Below are 5990 nucleotides of genomic sequence, written 5' to 3'. Positions count from 1 at the left end.
CAGCAACTCTTTCTGACTCTGTTTAATACTGAAGAATGCTGCCCTGTTTTCGATGGGGCCCAAGCCTGGTTCAAATCAAAAGTGCCCAACACTGTGGTCCTGACACTTGGGTGAACACAGTCCTCCCCCGAGCATGTCCAAACTGGGCCTGTAATGTGACAGAGGGCCATGAAGCCTCAGATCAGTACCACACTGTTCTCCTGGCAGACCACAAAGAGGGAGGCAAGAAGCCAATAAACATGTCTAAAGATACTGAAGTTACCCACTGGAGTCCCCACTGAGAAGAAATTCTGCCAAAGCAGATCCTGTGAGATTGATGGACACTTTATCAACACAAAATCCTGGACATGACTGAGTGCCCATACCTCTCCTGGGACATGACCAGCCTCCCTCACACTCAGGTCCACTGTCCTGGACTTGATATTGACTCTGATTGTACCCTGGGAGGAAGAATATGCTTACATCAGCCTCAAACTCCTGATAATCATAACCCTGAAATTCTGAGAGACTTGTTTCCAGGAGTATGGACAAAGGACTCACCCCTGGGGCTTGCTATCAATCCTGCCCTTTTGGTGATTGAGCTCTGTCCCAATGCAACCCCCATCAAACAGCACACCTCTCCTGCCTATAAAGCCAGTTAAAGTTCTTCAAGCTGCCAGTGCCACTGCATTGCCCTCCATATACATTGCTTTAGTCTTCTGCCACCCACTACCTGCTGGTACACCTGCCTAGACCTAAGAAAGCCCTCTTCTGCCTTCCGTTGGCTCCTGTCAGCCAGCCCCTCTTTGCAACTGACCTGGACTCAACCTCCCAGAGGTTCAAAAACTTGTTTACCCTCTTTAGAGAAGCCTTTACAGCTGACCTAGCTAGTTTCCCATAAGGACACCCAAGCTGCCTGCTGGAAAGACACAAAAACTCTGCTACAATGTCTAGCAAAAACTGGGTACAAGAAAGAAACCACAGGTTTTTTGGAGCTGCTGGCTTCTATAAAATCTGGATCCTTGAGTTCACAAAAACAATGATACTTACTCAGACTGTCAGCCCCTGGGGGCACTCAGTGGCCTACCTGTGCAAATACCTGACCACTGTCCTTCTGATCAAGAAAGAGCTGACAGGTTCCCCTTAGACTGAGACTTAACTGTCCAGGTGCCATTGTACTGGGATGTACTTGGATGAACGGTTCTAAGAAATGGACCCCCTGACAGATGCTGAGTACACCCTGTTTAGGGATGGAAGTAGCTCTGCTAGGAATGAAGTCCAACAGGCTAGATATGCTGTGGTCACCTTGGACAAAACTATTTTGGTCAAAGTTCTCCTGCAGGGGTGATCTGCATGGCAAACTGCTGTTTGGAAACCTGTCACCAATGATTCAAAATAATCAAGTTAGAGGCCTAATCCCTTACAGGGATCCAATTGACTGGAACATCAACCCCAGCCAGAAAACTTTACCCAGTGTTCCCAAAGATCAGAGCCAGACCTGCCCCACTGTTTGTTCTGCAAGTTCAAGCCACAGCAGTGACACTCATACCCCCACAACCAGCTCAGGCTTCAGCATCTGTGTCACTGGCCCTGACTCATACATTATAGTAGTCTCCCCATTTAAAGATATACAGATAGATTATACAGAAATAAAACATAACCCTATAGAAACAGCTCGTAACCAGTTAAAAGACCAGCTATATCTGTAGCCACTGAAAAACTTACCTGGACAGCTCCTCAGAGGCTCATTCTAAAGTGAAGATGAATGCTGGCCAGTCCACATATGACTGAAGCCTGAAGACACGGTTCCCCTTGATTTTTGTGTCTTTTCAGGCTGCTTACTTGCCTCGCTGCCTCCCTGCTAGCTGTGGTTTTTGTTAATTGACCTGCTTACCCCAGTTCTTGTTTCCCCACCCCCTGCTAGCTCTGTTCTTTCCCTATAGACAGTTTTTGTTAATTGACCTGCTTACCCCAGTCCTTGTTTCCCCACCCCCTGCTAGCTCTGTTCTTTCCCTATAGACAGTTGTCCCAAGAGAAGAGAACTTTGTGTCGGGGATATAGCTCAGTGGCATAAGTGCCTGCCTGGCAAGTACAAGGTCTTGAGTTCAATTCCCAGTACCAAAAAAAAAGAGAGAGAGAGAATAGAACCTTTCCAGAGTAATGTTACAGAACAGACATGACTAAATTCTAGTTGGGGCTTGTCTCAGAAGACCACATGTAATATGCAAATCTTTGCCGGGAAAACTAAAAGGGGGAAAATGTAACAGAAAATGTCCCCCCAGCCACTGTAGTTCAGTTTGTTAGTTGCTCAGGTAATATAGTTCCTGTTCCGGTTCTGGTTGTTTTTGTCTCTTAGAAATGGCTGGTCACTGTGATGCATGCTGGATAAACCAATCCCCAGTTGACAAGCCATTCTGCCTCTGTACTTTCTGCTTGCTTATCCCATATACTGTAAGCCCTAGACCACCAGAGATCGGGGCCTGATGTTCTGGGAATGATCCCAGTCAGTGCCTGTCAATGTAAAATAAATCCGCCTCCACATGCTGGGTGTAGTTTTGGTGTTTCTGCTTGCTGTTGTATCATAACTTTATGGTTGCCTGTTAATTGAAGGGCTCTGCAAGGTGGCACATAGGGCAGTCAATTATGACAGGCTTAAGGAAGCCACTCAAAAGCTGAGACCCCAGCTCCATTTATTGCTGCCCTCAGACGTGATATGGCCTTAGATTTTAATTACCCAGCTAGATTAGATTTCATTACCCAGTCCATTCCAGATATTTGAAAAAAGCTTCAGAAACTGGAGGCTTCCCCTCAGACCCCACAATAAGAACTAATAAATTTGGCTTTCAAGGGTTTTAATAATAAAGATGAAGCTGCCCACAAATAGCACATTTCTGAGTTTCAGCTGTTTGCCTCTACCGTAAGAAACTCATAGCCACAGGCCAGACTAAAGTCCCAGCCAACAGGCAAGGGTTCCTCCAAGGCTCCCCAACCCAAGGGCACACCTCTGGGGCCATGCTTCAAACACCAGCAGCTTGATCATTGGACTAAGGAATGCACAAAGCCCATGATTCCTTCAGAGCTGAGCCTACCAGGGTCCTTCACTGGAAGTCAGACTGCCCCATGCTAGCATCCTCCTCTGGATTCTGCTCCCAGGGCCCTCCAGGCAGTTCTCTCCCAGACTTCGGATTGTTGACATATGACTGACAGTTCCTAGAGGCTCTGGAGGCCCCCGGACCATGTCAGATGCTGAGCTTCCTGTAACTCTTGCGGTGGACAGGAAGTCCATTTCATTTGTAATCAGTACTGGGGTAACTCACTCCATCTTGGTTTTTTTTAAAGGACCAGTTTCCTTGGCTCCAGCTACTCATGTGGATATTGATGGCAAGGTCTCCAGGCCTTTTAAAACTCATCCAATTGGTGTCGGTTAGGTCAACAGTTTTTCTCCCGTTCTTTTCTGATTGTTCCTACCTGTAGCCCCTCTTATAAATCCTCCAGGCAGGATACCCTCCTACTCTTACAGCACCTAGACAAGAGAAGCCACTGTGTCCCAAGGCCCAAGTCGCCTCTCCATCTGTCACCCATCTGGGTGTCGTCCTGCACAAACGCACTTGAGCTCTTCCTCCCGACCACGTCCCATTAATTTCTCAGATCCCGACCCCCACCACAAAATGGCAGCTTCTTTCCTTTCTAGGGGTACTTCTGTCTCTGGGTTCCTGGCTTTGCTCTCCTTATCCAGCCCTTATACAAACTCACAAAAGGGGGCCCAGCTGAGCCTTTAGATCATAAAAATTTTCTTCACTCCTCCTTCCAGACCCTAAAAACAAGCTCTAAAAAGAGCTCCAGCCTCACCTCACAAGACTGCAGTCAACCTTTCTGTCTATATTACCATAGAACACAGAGGCTGTATGGCCACCGTCCTGCGCCAGGGGCCAAGCCCATGTCTGGTTGCTTTTCTGTCCAAACAACTTGATTCTACCGTCTCAGACTCGCACCCTGCCTATGGGCAACTACTGCAGCCCTAATGCTTATTGAAGCTCTAAAATCACCAAAGGGACGCTGCTCATGCTGTGTTCCTTCCATATCTTGCAGGGCTGTGTACTCTCCTCACCTCTCCTCTCCTGCCTGCGCCTTGGCTCTCACAGTGATATCACTCTTTGTAGAAACTCCCATGGTGACTGTTGCCACCTGTTCACTTTGCAGCCCCTCCCCAGACTCACCCCTCTATCTCTTAACAATCACTCTGGTCTCTGTAATAGCCGCCATCTCCCATGTACAAATATGTATCCACGGAACACCTGCGCTCAGACCCCTACTGCTCCGTCTCCTCATACCCACCTTCCATCATTACCCCAAATGGTTAACAACAGACCCTAAGAGGTTTTTCCTTTACTGGGGGAACCCAACCATTGGTGCCCATCAAACTCCTGAAGTCAGAGGGCCTTCGCAGCCACTCATGGGTGCTGTCCTGTCGGGCACATTCAGTGTTTGGGATAATGAGGACAAAAGGCTTAAACATCTTTTTGGCATCCATAATCCATTCTGTTTAGCTAGTCAAGGGGTTTTCTTCTTCTGTGGGACCTCCGCCTATCTGTGCCTCCGCACCAACTGATAGAACCTGTACACTGGTATGTCTTACCCCAAATAGACACAGCCCCAGGAAACCACAGCCCGCCTGTCACAGTAAAGGCCCAAGTTCAGCAACAGAGGGCCACTCAGCTGATTCCCCTCCTTGTTGGCTTGGGGATCGCTGCTGCAATGGGACTGGGCAGAGCTGCCCTCACCAGCTCTCTTACTGTCACTGCTTGTCTCAGGACCTATCTGAAAGTCTCGAAGAGATAGCTAAGACCATCGTCACCTTTCCAACCCAGATGGATTCTCAGGCATCAGTAGCCCTCCAAAACTGGAAAGGCCTAGATCTCTTAAGAAACGAAAAAGGCAGCCTATGCATCTTCCTAGGGAGGAAAGCTGTTTTCACACAAATCAATCAGGCACAGTGCAAGATGAAGCAAAAAGGGTTTACTCAAAAGGCTTCAGAAATCAGACAGTATATGTCCAATGCTTGGACTAATGTCTGGGGCTGGCATCAGGGCTCCTTGCCTGAGCAGGGCCTCTGGCCTGTGTAATCCTCCTTCTTCTTTTGGGACCCTGTCTTCTCACACTCCTGTCACAGTTCCCAGAGAACTGCATGTATTCAAACAATCACGGATAAATAAATGTTTTTTTCTCTTCACCTCAGTATAAAACAGTTCCTCAAAACTTCTTCCCACCAGGTTGCCTGTCCAGCCCTTCCATCACACATGAAGTAGCCATGAGAAACAACACCCATCTCCCCTCCCACGCCCCCCTTTTCTGTTTTTCTATAATAACAAAAGGACAGGACTGTCAGGCTGGACCTGGTCTGGACTTTCCCAGCACCCTCTGCTGTTTTCAGTAAACTCCTGAAATGCGCAAACAGCCGGAAACCATAAAACAAGTTGTGTCTTCCCCGGACAAATGGGACAGGATGTCACAGAGGAGAGATAAGGCAGGACAGGAGACCTTCTTGGGCACCAAGACATCTGATAACATCTATACATCTGCACCAGATGATCTCAGAACTTTTGTCACGGATGTCTGCTCAGACCCCTCGGGTGATGCCCCTCTTCTGATTTTCTCACATGACCTCCTTCCCTGTAGTCCCCATAAAAAGCCCTGCTTTTCTTTGTTCCACATGGATGGTCCTTTCACCCTCTGTCTGCCTGCACCCAGGTACAATAATCCTCCTGCCACGTTGCCTCCACACAAGCTGCTCGAGCGGTCTCTGGTAGTCTCTACCTTGTGCTGTTCATTATACCTGTGTCAAAATCACTTCTTAAAAATTAAAAAGGGCTGGGGGCTGTTGCTTAGTGCAAAGACTCTGGGTTCAATTCCCAGTATGAGAGAGAGAGAGGGGCTAGGGATTTAGCTCAGCGGCACAGCGCCTGCCTGGCAAGTGTGAGGTCATGAGTTCAATTCCCGGAACCAGAAAAATA

This window comes from Chinchilla lanigera, unplaced genomic scaffold (genome assembly GCF_000276665.1).
Source record: "Chinchilla lanigera isolate Chin_1 unplaced genomic scaffold, ChiLan1.0 scaffold00012, whole genome shotgun sequence".
In the NCBI taxonomy this organism is placed as follows: Eukaryota; Metazoa; Chordata; class Mammalia; order Rodentia; family Chinchillidae; genus Chinchilla; species Chinchilla lanigera.
The sequence above is the reverse complement of the archived record's forward strand: the minus strand, read 5'-3'. Positions refer to the sequence as shown.